At 48.9% G+C, this 12,099-nt stretch overlaps 1 protein-coding gene across 2 annotated transcripts in view; it reads left to right on the top strand.

The window, feature by feature from the left end:
- The window catches only part of Uch (Ubiquitin carboxyl-terminal hydrolase), a 99,381-nt gene extending 92,486 nt beyond the window's left edge, over positions 1-6,895 (top strand). For both annotated transcript variants that reach the window (XM_084601610.1, XM_084601611.1), the window contains one exon: positions 6,639-6,895. The gene's annotated coding sequence lies outside the window, so the exon portion shown is untranslated. The remainder of the gene's footprint in view (positions 1-6,638) is intronic.
- The last annotated feature ends 5,204 nt before the right edge of the window (positions 6,896-12,099 follow it).

Here is a 12,099-nt window from a genome sequence, read left to right as displayed (position 1 = left end):
GAACCGGCAGCTTTCATCTTTTTTGTGTCATAATTCCAGCCGTTATTATTATTATTATTATTATTATTATTATTATTATTATTATTATTATTATTATTATTATTATTATTATTATTATTATTATTATTATTATTAGCAATTGGTTCACGGGACAGGGAATATGTAGTATCTGTGACTTGTTCTGTGGACACCTGAACCGCGCCGTAAGGGAAGGGTGAAAGGGGAGAGTGAAAGCGGAGAGAGAGAAAGGATTGCTGCAGTGGCTTCGGAGTAATTTCGATCCCCTGGGAATCTTTATCGTGCACTGACATTACACAGCACACGGACGCCACTTTCGTTTCGCCTCCCTCGAAACGCAGCCGCCGGCGGTCGGAATCGAACCCGGTCAACCTTTATTGTTGGTGACAAATTTGGGTTGCCCAACGCAGGCTTGACAAGTGCCCTGGTCTTTGTGCGACATCTTTTCTGTCGACCAACTGCAACGAAGCCGTATGGGCTTTATTACAGTATGAAGGGCAAGGTGGTGGTGGTGGTGGTGAAAAACATTTATTGCACTCAGAGAGTATTACATGGAGGTATATATATATATATATATGCTTGGGCCGAACCTTACAAGGCTGGTCCGTGCAACAAACACTAGGTGGAGTCCTTAGTGCGGGACCCCAGTGGCGTCAGCCGCTGTCCGGGCTCGCTCGACCAAGGCCTTTTGGGCCTGTAGGTTTGAACAGCCAAGCAGGGTCGCCTCCCAGTCCTCCCGCACGCAGGGTTGCGGTACTGTAACTACTCTGCATTGTGTGTACTTGGGCTCCGCTATCCTATCCAGGTATCCCGGTAGCTTGTGGAGGGGCGCTTTCGGTTACGACCCTTTCGTTGAGATTTAAATGCGCCTCTCGCTGTATAAGTGCAAAAATTACTTCGAAAGGTTCATTTGCAACCAGATTCGAACACTTTTTCTTTTTTTTTTTTTTTTTTTAACAAAATGGGCACGTTCTTGCCCTATCCCAGATGCGGCGTCTGTACATGCGTGCTAGGTATCAACTTGTCGAGACCTTTCCAGCGGGGTGCGCTTTGTTAAAGCTTCCGTTCGCACCGAATTCCGAACCACAGGGTGACAGAACGATCGCTCGCGTTCTTTATCGCCCAAAGCAGTCGCGCGAGGTAATCAATTCAGTGTCCTCGACTGCTTCTCTGTGCGTGTGTTCCCTGAGGCCGACCGACAAACGCGTCGTGCTTTCGATTTTTTTTTTTTTTCCGCATCCTTTATTCCGTCTGGAAATGATACCAGTGGCTGCTGTCATTCCCACACTAGCGCCGCTCTGGACTTGGGTGGGGTGTCTTGCTGGTCACTCGAAACAAAGCTTTCCCTTGTTGAGAAACGGCTCAGTCGCCTGGGGCATTTTGTAAATGTCGCCCCTGCGGTGTGTGTGTGTACCCTTTTAATCTCACCTGTTCTCCTCAAGGATCGCTCGGCGGCGGTTTGCATGCGGCGAGGACACGCCCTGCCGTTGGAATGCCCCCGCGCGGGATTCTTCCTCTTCCGCGTGCCGCCGCGGCGGCGGAAACAAAAGCACCCTTCTACGGAGCGGGGGCCGTTCGAACGACGACACCACGCACTTGGCGCCTGCTTTTCTGTTGAACCCTTTTGTTATGCGGGATATGTAGTAACCGCCGTGGCTGTGCTAAGGCACGGCGGCGAATGTCCGGCGGTCTCGGTCCACCGGTCTTCTGCCGTCGCGAAAAGGAAGTCGTGAAGAGATGTCCGGGTAAGTAGGGATAAGGCTAAGGGGACACTGGGGAATGGGGTGAGGGGAGGACATGTGGCTGGAATTTCGCCGCGAGACTTCGCTTTTATTTTCCCCCTCTCTTTCTCTCTCGTTCAGCGCTCGCCGTCCGAAACCCGGAACTCATTCGTCGAACGGCCCAACCCAGGTTTTTTTCCCTTTGTTGTGTCCGCACAGGCCGGCTCGTCCATGCGGAGAAGCCTACCTGCTTTTTTTTTCTTCCATCTCCGAGCGGCCTTAACAATGGATGGGCGGTGTATAGCGGCGGCGCGGCCGGGAGAAAGGGAAGCGTTGTGCACTTTCCCTTCTTGCTTTCCCTGATTCCCGTCTATCATTTTGTACAGCCTATTATAGCGCAAGGCTTTTCCCTTTTTTTTTTTTTGTATGCGTGCGTGTGTATGTGCGCCGTAGATAGCTGCTTCTGGTTGTATCGTCCGGTCGAGAACGTCGCCTGCCTTCTGTAAAGGCTTCGATGGTCGCGCCACCTTTCTTTGCTTTCCTTAAGGATCCTTCTTTCCATGTAGTTTTGCGAAAGGGCCCGAACACCGGTTCGCCCTTGCTTCGTGTTGCTTCGGCGATGTTTGCGCGCTGTGTTGTCGAGCTACACGTGCCCGGCTGGCCGGTGTCTCGTCATCGTTGCCGCGCCATATTGCACGCCTGGTCGCAAATCTGGGTCACTCGGCGGCAGCAGACGCCGGACACACCGGGCTTTCCCCATCTGCGCGCGCTTGGGTGAGGCTCCTTGCAAAACGCGATGTGGGGGCGGCGTCTGCCGCCGCCTTCGCGCACGACGATATCATGTTGCCCTGTTTGTCATCGCCGCGGCTGTGTTGTTGTCGTCACCTGCTCGTCTCCGTCTCCGTCATTGTGTCATTGTGCGCGACGAGTCGCGCCGCCGCCGACTCCGTTTCTCTCTTTTTAGTTTCTTGCGCACGTTTCGCTTTCTCCGATCGGCGTAGATGGATGTGCACGCTTTCGTGTATGAGTCCAGCCGTCAGCTTGAAACGCGGAAGCTGGACGCACGGCTTTTTTTCTTTTCTTGTGTGTTCAATTACATAAACTGCTCCCTGATGGGTGTCCAGTGGGCGGTACTGTTCGCTGCTTTCGCTCTAAATCAGAAGCCCGCGTTTTGAAACAGTTTATTCTCGATAGTCGCTGTCTGCTGCCAGTGGTGCGTATGTAACGTGCCATAGCAATCCACTACTCCCTGCTAGATACTGTGCATGTGTTGTGAGCTTGCACTATAACAAGTTGAGGCTTCGCTCTCTTTCCACGTAACAGACTCGCCCTGAGCCTGACTGTATCTTGTAAGAATGATTCCTTCCTATTACGGATGTCAGGTGCGCACCTTGGCGGCCCGTGGAAAGGTTCCCGCTCTTTTCGGCAACAGCAACAGGCCCAAACGAAAGGGAAAGATAACGCGAGATGGGGCAGGCGCTGGATGAATCGCGGGGCAAACGGGCGTCACTTCCGGTATGCGAACCGTGCCCTACCTACACACACACCCGTCTGAATAGGTGGCGGCATCGTCTCATCGCACGTGGCCGGCACGCGTCCAGTTCCGGATGGGCAGCGCGCGCCAAAAAGTCGTGATGGCCCCCGGGCATGATTTCGGCGGGCCCGTGCCGAGCGAATGCGCGCCTCGGCGGGGTCGTGACTTTGCCTGATCATCCCGAGAAAAAGAGGGGGGGGGGGGGGGGTGTGAAAGGGGAGGGGGGGTTGCTGTCTTTTCCGCCCGGGCGCGTGGCGTTTTTGGCGGAATGCGCCGGCTGCCCGTTAGCTAATCGCTGGCGCTGAAACGGGCTGGTTGTGAAGAGAGCCCTGTTCGGCATACGCGTGCGAGCGGAGCCAGGACCGGTACTTGTATTTTCTTTTCTTTTTCGGCGCATCCGTCTCCACTTTTGATCTTTACTGTAGGAGAGAAGCTTAGTCAGTCGAGGCAAGCGGTTATACTCACCGCTGCTGTCTGACGCAGAAACAATATGCCTGCTGAGTAACAGCGAACGATAGGATGCTCCAGTTGTTTCCACAGTTGTGGCATATAACTAGTTCGTTGTTACTCATTTTAGTTATCTTTTGCCCGTTCAACGTGCGTAACGCTCCCCTGTGGGCAGGCAAATTTAGTTGCATTCATACACGGGGAAACTATTTTTTCGGGGCATGAAAGCACGTTTATTCATTTTCCTGGAAGTTTGTGCTGCATTGTAAACGACCGCGCACATTATAGGAATCACTAAGACTTGTGTTCACTACCTTCAGGTCATCGTCCAGCTTCACATTTGTACACCTTCGTTTTTTCTTTTTTCTTTGCTTGCAAGAAATCTCCAGTTTTGACAAATGTGGCTGTAAAAACAGCGGCTTTTTTTTGCGGAAATTACGGCTCAAAGTTAAAGGGGTCGTGAAACGAAAATGTAGCTGCCCAGTTGCAATTTTCCTTGCTTCGGTAAACATTAGGCATGCCGATTCCAAAATATCTCGTCGAAATATTCCTTCTGCATTTAATAAAACCATTCTGAAATCACAGCATTTCTGCGTTCCTGAAGCGACCATGCGACCCTGTAGGCCGGAATTAGAAGTACTCGCCTACGTCATGTTTAGCCGTTTGAAAACGCAGATATTAATCATTATTTCCCTCAAGATAATAGGTTTCTGGTAATGTTAGCAAATAAAAAAATAGTATATCAATTATTCGCTAACGCAAACGCATTTCTTTAACAATCTGTACCCGGGCAGTCTCTCGTTGCTGTCACGTGACGCGCGGTCGGCGGCGGCGGAGGAAGACGGGTGGTGTCTGCTTCTCGCTGCGCGCTGGAACAGAGCGGGAGGTGACACTCGAGTTCATTTTCGGTAACGACGACTAACCTCGATCCGCCGGGTACTCCAAATGACCACGGTTCCAATCTTATTTGTTGTTGTTTTCTTTTTTTTCTTTTTTTCTTTTGTGAACATTCATGATGGAGCACAACAACGTCTTGAGCAGTCACATACCACCGGTACAACTTGGTTGTGCGGCCGCTGCTGTATTTTTTTTTCTTTATTCTTGTCGTCATTAAAGATACGATGTAAATACGGTTTCAGGTCGAAGAAATCGACAAGTGTGTTCAATCTGAGTGGTGGGTGGAGTGTTTCAGGAGCGGGCGCTGCGGAGCGTACTCGTATAGGCATATTGCTCGCCTCCGCGCTGCATCGTTGAGAATAGCGTGTCGAGCTTCGCTTCCTTTATTTCGGCTCGATGACCTGAACTATGGCACTGCACGGAAAGCTGGAAACAGAAAACACACAGACGGCTGCTTCAACTACGTAGTCGCCGCCGGGATCTCGCCAGATGCTCTCAAGAGCAGTCGGCATCGGCACGCACCGCTCGCAGCTGCACCTGTTCGAAAGCTTCGGTTAGCGATTGCGCACTCTCGCAACGGTCGAACGTAGGCTAGGCTGCAAGACTCGGACATACATACCAATGCTATAGTGCTCTAGACCGATGCGTAGTTCTGAAACGGCTGGGATCGGGAGGCTGGCGGTCGGGGCTTCTGCAGGCCGGAGTTCTGCCGCGGTTACTGCGGCCTCTCGACACAAGTGTTACTGTACCGGTCGCAGGCTCTATCCTCGCCGACCTGGCACCCGAAAAGTTGCGTCGACGTAAGGCTCAAAGCCCACGATGTAACCATGTTTTAACAGTAGCGACTATATAGCCATAGCAGCGACGCTGGAACCTGGGACGTCGGCATGGACGTCGGCCATATTAAAAAACCCTGTGTGAGCGTAGAGTAGGGCACAATTAGAACCTCTAAAATACACCGAGCTCGGTCAACTTTGGCTCAGCAGGCTCCGGCAACGGGAGCTTCGCATTGGCTTAGCGCTATGACGTATCTGTTGAGTTGAGGAGGACGCGCGCCAGGAAACCGAAATTCTGTTTTTGTCGCTATTAAATCAACGCGGGCGATGAAACGAATCGAGGTATATTATATGATGCAGGATAAGGATTCCATTTAGGCAAGCCGTGCAAAATTTCCGGAAAACGTTTCACGACCCCTTTAATTTTTGCGGTCGAGCGTTATGTAAAATTAAGTTTAATAGTGTGGATCGTAAACTTCATCCACATCTGTGATTACTCATCATCACCCTTCATTTTACTGAGTTTCTTCCTCATTGGTGAATAATTACCAACGTGCTGGGTAATCGTTCTTCGACGCCATTGTTGGTAGTGCTAATAAAGCCATGGCCGCCAAAGTGGTGGAGGTGCGGGGTATTTTGTATTTTATTCCGATGTCAGTACACGTTAAAGGTCCCCAAGTGGTCGAAATTACTCCGTAGCCCTCCACTACAGCTTCTCTTTCTTTCCACTTTCACTTCCACCTTCTTCCGTTCCCTGACAGCTCGGTTCAGGTGTCCACACAAAGTGTGACTTCAATTACCTTTCGCTCAGAATCTTTCATTAACGAAACACGAGTGCTGACCCTTCCTCTCTATCCCACTCCATAGATTGAAAGTCCCCATTTTAAATGTGTACTGCTTTTCGGTGGGCGAACGGGATATATTTTTCTAATCGATTGATCGATTCCGGTGATCGGAGAGAATCATACCTGCAATGAAAGCAGTGTCTCTGACCAAAGGTGTGGTTGAAGCAGAGGCTGAATTTTTCAACAGCTTTAGAACAGTTCAGCAATGACTGGAAATATAGCGCCGCATTTTGTTTTTTCGTAGTAAAGGCCCACGTGAGCGAACGTTGTGGGCTCTTCCGAGCGTTCCTTTGCATTGCTGTCAGGTTCCCACAGTCTAGATGGACCTGGGCGTATCGCATAGCCGTCCGGCGTCGTCACTGCTGCCAGCTGACTTTGTTTCTCGTTGTTCATTTTGCAGGTGTGCTGTGACAGGGGGAGCCTCGCCCAGCAGCCAGCGTCGTGTTCCTTTGTTTGTGTTCTCATTTCGCCTACTCTCTCTCGCTCTCTGCCGAGAATTGCGTGAGAGCAGCAGCTGTTTTGTTCGTGCCTTTCTCCACGCCGCTTGAGCTCAGGAGCACCACTAAGCTATCACTTAAAGAAAAGCGCGCGAGACGCTTTTTGCCTTACTGCTTGTGCATATGTACTGAGCGTGAATAAAGTATTCTTGGAGAACAATCGTGCCATTTCATTCGTCCAGTTCCTGCACTCTGCCTGCGTACATCGAAATCGGTTTGTGCATTTCGTGTTCACGGCCATCGCTGTGTGACCCATGAGAGCGAGGTGACACGCTTAAAATAACATTATCATAATGTTTTATTTGCCGCTATATATATATATATATATATATAATATGATGGCAGGGCGGCGGGAAAAATGCTGCTCGCAGGCAGCTTGACCAGCCCACTGCCTCTGATTTCTTTATTGTGGCAAAATCAGGACAACAGCGCATCAAAAATACCCACACAAAGATCGTAAAAAAAAAAAAAAAAAAAAAAAAAAAAAAAAAAAAAGATCCTTCCTCTGCCGGTAATTTTGACAAATGTGTGGAGGGGTGGCCGACTGGCATTGTACAGCGTAATGCTTGATTCGGCTGTGGTGCCGGATCGCGCCTTGTACGGCACCTGGAGTGGGACCTTGTGGCTAAAAAATAAACGAAGGTTTTCAGAAGCTAGTAGACACAAGTTGGTAAATTGCAAGCATTCGTATGCTGGTTTGCTGCAAGCAGATATGTACTAGCACTGCCGACATTCGTCGCTGGTATTGCGGCAAGTCTGTGCGGTGAAGTTAAGCATAAGTGCTTAATGCGATGGTCCCTCAAAAGTCGGACGAACTGGAGCGTGAACCTACTATTGGGCATGCAACTGAACATTCCCAACATATTCCGGAACTGTGGCCGAATGGTGTTCATCACAAAAACGAGCTCAACGTCGAATGGGATTCGAACCGTCGCAAATAGGTCACCATCGTTTCGTGCTTTTGATGTTTGTACTGCGCCGCGTATGTTAGCGAAGGCCGCTCAGAGAGAACACAAAATACGTTTTTTTGTAGTATGATTAAAACGTACCGTGCGGAAAGCGATGAGTAAGGTAGTGAAATAAGTATTCCGCTAGCAGGTAGTTGCGGAAAATTCGGACCTGTGGTCCTGTAGTTTCTTTACTGACATCGGACTGCCCATGGATGGTTGCATTTCGCCTTAAAAGCGTGGCCGCCGAGTCCTCTGTCTCTTCCAAAGCCATATGCCATATAAAGCCACTTTCTAGGGTAAATTTTGGGCCCGCAGCTGAGAGCTCTTTAGCTTTAAGCCATCGCGGCGGGTACCGCTAAAGGGCGAGCGAGCGTTACGGCAGTTCAGACTGTGACAAGAACCTCGCCTCATAAGTGTAAATAGGGACTTTGAAACGCTGCATAGAAAACAGAGCGGCTGAGTGCTGTTTCGCAGCGACCCGCGTGACCACCGCCTGGTCATGCCAATGAGGTGGGAGGATATGCGCCGAAAGCAGTCTATATATACTCCATTTCACAAACTGCTTGCAGCACTACAAAAGCTAAGGGAGGCAGGCCTGAGCGAATCAGGGTGACGCGGCTAGGTAGGCTAGCCTACGCACCTGTTTGCCACGTCGTCAGAATGGGCTATGAGCAGAATCCTGCGCTCGTCAGCCTGATTGGGCCACTCCGCCCTTACCCTTCGTGATGCTGCAAGCGGCTTGTGAAAGCGCTCTGCCGCTCGTTGCGGAAAGTGACGGATGACCGAGGCTGTTCCAGACTAGAGTGGACCACCGCCATCTGTGAGCCATCCTATAGAATGCGCTCTCCTGACATGCATTTCATGTTTGCATCGCTTTTTACGAGTTGAGCCGAGCCGGGTGCTTTTTAATATCCTTGGTGATCAACTATTCATTTAAAAAGAAAAAAGTTTAATTCATGAATAAAAATACAAAGAAACTCTTCCCGCCACATTTGTTTGTTGCTGTTTTTTTTTTCTTGTGTGCATGGCGTTAGCCTTAATGAAAATACGTCTATTTGTCTGCATTGTTCGGTCGATTCATGCGCTCCGCTTTAGCACACGGCTGCTGAAGTTTGACTTCGGACAGCCGCTCGAAATGGCTTGCAGCTGCAACGGGAAAGGGTTGACACAATATAAACAAATTATTCTATAAGGGAGTAAAAAGAAAGGCAACGGTGCACTCCCTTATTTGGACATGGTGTTCTGCCCAAGTCCGCGGCTAATCGTCACTAAAAATATGCGGAGTACCTATGGTCGCAAGTGAAGCAGGTCCTCCCTTCAAGGCATGCGAACTTCTTGCAGTTGTCGAGAATTTAATGCTGGCTGCTCAAATAATTGCTAACCTCAGAACATTTAGTGTCGCGTTTAGATTTCTCATTCCGTTGCTTATTGCATCAAAGAAATTAGATTCGAGATGAGAATATGCGTTTCTTCGACACGGGATCTCATTTCACAAGTTTGGTGACTGAGAGCTTGAGTAACATGCCCTGGTGCGATATAAAGCTTGTTACTCACTTTTCACTCCTTTTTAGGGTAATTCGTGTGTAGAGCACGGGCACGTGGTTGATGGCTGCAGCGAAATGATCTGAACTCGCAGCGCTCGGTACGCGAAAACTTCAATAACGAGAATGGCATGCCTTCCCCAATCCTCAGTCTTGAGGAATGTTCAGCATAAAGTTAAAGCTTGCGGATAATTCCTTATTTTATTTTTTTCGTCGAGCAGATCGTCGGTCACTGATGCTAAACTTTTTTTGCGCCCCAACTCTACTGTTAGATGGTCAGTCCTTGGTGTTGCCTTGTGCTTGCAACCTTTTTGCGGTGCATTCATGAAAGGTCCTATTTTGTTCCAAAGACATTCGGAGGGCGATGCTGCCTCATGGAGTCGGGCATGAGCTGATACGACGACAGAAAAGGGAGTAATAAAACGTGTAAAATGTTTCGTGACTCTGTAGACAAAAGGAGCGCATACATCAGGAATCGCATCAAAAATTATACGTACATTGGCCTATCGTCCTGGCGGAATTGGCCTGCAGTGAGTTGTTCACGAATGGACAGCCCTTATTGAGTACCGCTTGAGAACTATATTGCCTAGGAACTTGTGCAATTTTGGCATGATGGTTCGTGAAGACAAGTATTTCGCAAGTTGGATAAAAAAGAAAATAGAAGTGACTTCGGGCGTACTAGCTTAACCCCAGGCTGTACTCGCAGCCCATAGTCGTATACGGCGAAAGCTTTACAGTTCAGAAACATTTAAAACTGTGGTGTACAGCGACACTTCTTTTACTGTACTCTTCCACAAGAACAATTTACTTTTGTTTTTATTTTTGTATCCCACTTTGCTGAACAATGCATCTGAGCAAGAAAGGGGAAATCGGTGCGAGTAGAGACGTCAGTGTCATGGTTATTTAAAATGACTAACAGCACAGGCGAATAGTATACACCATCCTGCAGTAGTCGTACCCGTATTTCTGCAAGTGTTAGCGAAACAGGTACAAGATGGGGAAATTGGCTGTCTCTTGGATTGCGCAGAACAAGCCTAACATTCTGGAATAGGAGCTTTATTTTGCTACATGTGGGGACTGTGCACGTTTCGCTATATCGAAGCAAACACGCTTGCGGTCTTCGCGTGCACTGGTGTGGCGCGCCTCGCACCACCCTCTATTTTGTTGTCCTAAAATTGTCGCGTGGCTCGCATTGACACACACTATCGGCTGCGATGCACGGCCTGCTCAGCTAAAAGGGAGCACGACATCTTGGCTAGCGGTTTCCACAAATTTTACGTGATGCGCTATTGTTTGCAACAGCCGTGACCTAAAATGCGTTTTAATGAGCGCCAGAAAGAGATTTTTGAAGCATGTTGAAAGTTTGCTGATGGTTTAGCTTGATTAAACCTAGTGTGTAAGCGAAAGCTTCATTACCAATGGTTACCTTTTTGTTCACAGAAGAAGAGGCCGATCAGATGGAAGAAGGCAAGCAGAAGGAGGAGACGAGAAGCAAGAAGATTCGGAAGATGACAAGAAGAAGAAGACAAAAGAAGCGAAGAAGAAGACGGGAAGCAAGAAGAGTCGGAAGACACCAAGAACAGAGGACAGAAGAGGGGAAGAAGAAAAAAAAAAGTAGGTCGCATGCTTGCGCAGCATGCGACCCACCTTAGCTTTACATGGTGTAATGAAGCTTTCGCTTCAAAAAGAGAAGGCGCGTCCTTGACGATTTTCGCGAATTATAGGCGGCGCCGGAGTCAAGCCAAGATGGCGACCGTAGGAAGGAGCAGAAGGACTGCGCGTACAATCAGCGTGAATGTGGTGATAATTTGCCTTGATTGCTCGACTAAACTGAATCGTTTCCTTTCTTGGTGAGCGCCCACAAATTCTTTGTATTTTAGTCGATGTGAAACGAAGAACTGATGAAAGACAGTAGATCCTGGGAATGCATACGTATATTCCGTGCAAGAAAAATCACACATGATCGTCGCCCGCTAGTATGGTGTTTTTAGCGATGTAAGTAACGTTGCCAACCATAAGTGCTCCTCCACGTGGGGAAAGTGAGAAAAATGCGGACATGTCTCGGTCTTATCGCTGCATTGTTAGTAGTAATACGTTAATTATTTGCGAAATCAGTGCACGACGCTGAAAGTTTAAATGGTTCACGGTGTTTTCGCTTTCAGCCGTCGTCTGCCTGGGTTTCAATTCATCAAGCTGAACCGATGAGTACTGAAATACTCTGATACCATTTACAAATACTCAGTTGAACAAGCAACGCGTGGTATATTATCGGCGAACGGAAGCAGTAACACAATTCCGCGCCTACAAGCCGCCGCGCTGTCGAGTTCACGCCGCAGCCTATACTCATGCCAGCAGGCTTGTCTCGAAGCGTTCGAGCTGTCGACACTCCGCAGGGCAGATGAATCAGAATTTTACCCTGGCCAGTACTTGCGCTGACGCAAAGCCGCATAGAAATAAACGCGAGGCATACGAGAACACTGCATCTAACACAACATTTTTCGCTATGAATTGTTCCGCAGTACACCGCGCCAGCACAGCAAACGAGCCTGCTCACGAATCCGTAAGAGCCAACGGGTTGAGTGCAATGTACCGGTCAGGTCTATATACCGTGCAAACCTTACCGGCCAGTTAACTCAGCCTGCCTCACCGCTTTACTTTTCCTCTCGCCCACCGGCTTCTGCTTTCTAAAAGGATCTGGTTTCTTGATCGTCGCTCCGGTCTTTTCAATTTGTTCTCTTCCTTGCGAACCGTAAAACGCGTTATAATGCGAAAATATAAATCGTAGAGAGGAAACAATGAGAAGTCAGTGCTCTAACCGCAGCTTGGGTTTTGACGGGATATATAATCGTCGGGAGTGTAAAGATTGCGTAGCG

This window comes from Amblyomma maculatum, chromosome 4 (genome assembly GCF_055883805.1).
Source record: "Amblyomma maculatum isolate TAMU_Amacu chromosome 4, ASM5588380v1, whole genome shotgun sequence".
NCBI lineage: Eukaryota > Metazoa > Arthropoda > Arachnida > Ixodida > Ixodidae > Amblyomma > Amblyomma maculatum.
The sequence above is the reverse complement of the archived record's forward strand: the minus strand, read 5'-3'. Positions and strand labels throughout refer to the sequence as shown.